We start from the raw sequence: 2777 nt of genomic DNA on the forward strand, positions 1-2777 counted from the left end.
TGACCTGCAAAACTCAAAATATTATCCGACCCTTTAGGCAATCTGTCTTAGGCGGCACTGCTTGCTGAGGGCGCTCACGGCTTGGTAAACACAGACTCACAGGCTCCAACAAGAATGATGGAATGGCCGGGCGGTGGTGGCGCACGCCTTTAATCCCAGAACTCGGGAGGCAGAGGCAGGCAGATCTCTGTGAGTTCGAGGCCAGCCTGGTCTACAGAGCGAGATCCAGGAAAGGCGCAAAGCTACACAGAGAAACCCTGTCTCGAAAAACCAAAAAAAAAAAATAAAAAAAGAAGGATGGAGTGACTGTCTCTCTGGGTCAGATGTATATGCAGAGAGGCAGCTCCGTGTGTGTGCAGAATGGACAGGTAATGGTGATGACATCTAAGGCGAGCACAAAGGTCACAGTGGGCGGTGGAGTCACTTTGGACCAGATCTACTGCTTCCTGGAGTCACTCCAGTGGTCTGAATCTTAGCCCATTGGGGATACGGTTGAGGTCAACACTTAGGTCAGCCTCCTCCTGCTGCTGGGATGGATCCCTGTCCAGAGGAGCACTAATTAAATACTGTATTAGGGTCTGGAGGGATGACTCAGAGGTGAAGAGTACTGGATGCTCTTCCAGAAGACCCTGGTTCAATTCCCAGCACCCACGAGGCAGCTCACAACCATCTGTGACTCCATTCCCTGAGCATCTGATGCTCTCGTCTGGCCTCCTGAGGCACATGGTACACACACATCTGTGCAGACAAAACACTCATGAACATAACGTTTAAAAAATATTGTATCCACAGGAAGCAGAGAGTGAGGAAAACAGAGTGCTTTCTCCCTTTTATTCGGCCCTGGACACCAACCCATAGGATTATGCCACCCTTTAGGACATGAAAGCCCTGTGCACTGCCCCGGCTGAGACCTTACCCTTAACTGTGGGGGTGGATCAAATCTTCAGGGAGTTTGAAGCTAGGCAGTTTATTATTGGCATATTTAAAACACAGTATAATTTTGGAAAGAGTTTCCAGGCACCAATCATTCCAATTCCAGGTGCACAATAAAGTTTAAGGTGTGACTACTTAGAAACTCTTTACAAAGTACATGTGACCATGAGGCTGGGTTCTAGCTGGATCTAGTGTGGTCTCTGAGATAACACAGAAGTCAGCAGGCCATAAAGTACATGTGACATCTACCCTAAGGATAGGCTCTACTAACTGGGAGCTAAAGATAATGGTCTAGAGGCAGGCAGGCAGGTGGAGGCGGCAGGCGGCGGCCAAGATGCAGTTGTAATAAAGACCAGAAACTGAGCTATTACCCGCTGAAGAGTTAGTGAAAACAAGTTCTTAATCAAGAGATTGGAACAGGGACGCCTTTAATCCCAACACCCGGGGAAGGAGCCGTCTCCGTGGGACGAAACCAGAATGGATCTGAACACTCTGTCTGAGGCCAACCCAGGGCCCAGCTGCTGATCCTGTGAAACCCAACAACTTGGAGGTGTTGGTGAGACTACCCTACTAAACAACCTGCTCAGCTGAGATCCATCCAGGAGAGGATTCAGAATCCTACAGTTTAAAGTCTGAGGAAACAAGACCAGCTGAGGAGTTGAGGAATGAGCAAAACGTGACCTGAGAACACAGAAGGCACCACCCAGCCACTGAACCAGACCACCAGAATCTTAAGCCTACACTACACCAACTGGGAACAGGTAAGCTTCCATCCCCAGACCGACAGATCAGGTCTCTAACCCCTAGGCCCTACCCATTGGAGTCCCAGCGACCAGACAGCTACCTTTCCCTGCTCCCCCACCAAAAACAAAAACAAAACAAAACAAAACAAAAAACCCAAAACAAAAAACAAACAAAAAAACTAACCCCTATGAACCTAACAACCACTGAAACCATAAGCATGCCCTACACCAACTGGGAACAACTGCTCCCAGAGACAGAACCCACTAACACTGATTTGACTAAGCTGCTCCCGAAGAAACAGGGCCCAACAGCACCAATTTAACCAAGAACTCCTAGTGAGCCAAGACTAAAAATTAGAAGAAGAGAGGAACCTTCAGACACAGACTCTGCCTGCACCAAGCAGAGGAAGAGATGAGTAGACGCCAGTGCAAAAATACAGGCAACAACATAAAGACCTATATGACAACATCAGAACCTAGTGATTCTACACCTGCAAGACATGAACATACCAAGGCAGAAGAAACAGAAGAAATCAATCCTAAAAATGACTTTAAGAAGATGATAGAGGCCCTTAAAGAGGAAATAAAAAACTCCATTAAAGAGGAAATGAAAAACTCCATTAAAGAGGAAATTAAAAACTCCCTTAAGGAGGAAATAAAAAATTCCTTTAAAGAAATGGAAGAAAAAACAAACAAAAAATTGGAAGAAATTAAAGAAAGCCAAGAAAAAGTAATTAAACAGATGAAAGAAACATTCTAAGATCTGAAAAATGAAATTGAGACAATAAAAAAAACACAAGCTGAGGGAATGCTGGAAATAGAAATCCTGACTAGACGAACAGGAACTACAGAAACAAGCATAACCAACCGAATGCAAGAGATGGAACAGAGAATCTCTGACACTGAAGACACAATAGAGAAAATAGATTCGTCAGTCAAAGAAAACACCAAAGACAAAAAAGTCGTAACACAAAACGTCCAAGAAATTTGGGACACCATGAAAAGACCAAACCTAAGAATAATAGGGATAGAAGAAGGAGAAGAATACCAACTCAAAGGCACAGAAAATATATTCAACAAAATCATAGAAGAAAACTTTCC

This window comes from Peromyscus californicus, unplaced genomic scaffold, assembly GCF_007827085.1.
Source record: "Peromyscus californicus insignis strain IS unplaced genomic scaffold, ASM782708v3 Scaffold_4__1_contigs__length_199733344, whole genome shotgun sequence".
In the NCBI taxonomy this organism is placed as follows: Eukaryota; Metazoa; Chordata; class Mammalia; order Rodentia; family Cricetidae; genus Peromyscus; species Peromyscus californicus.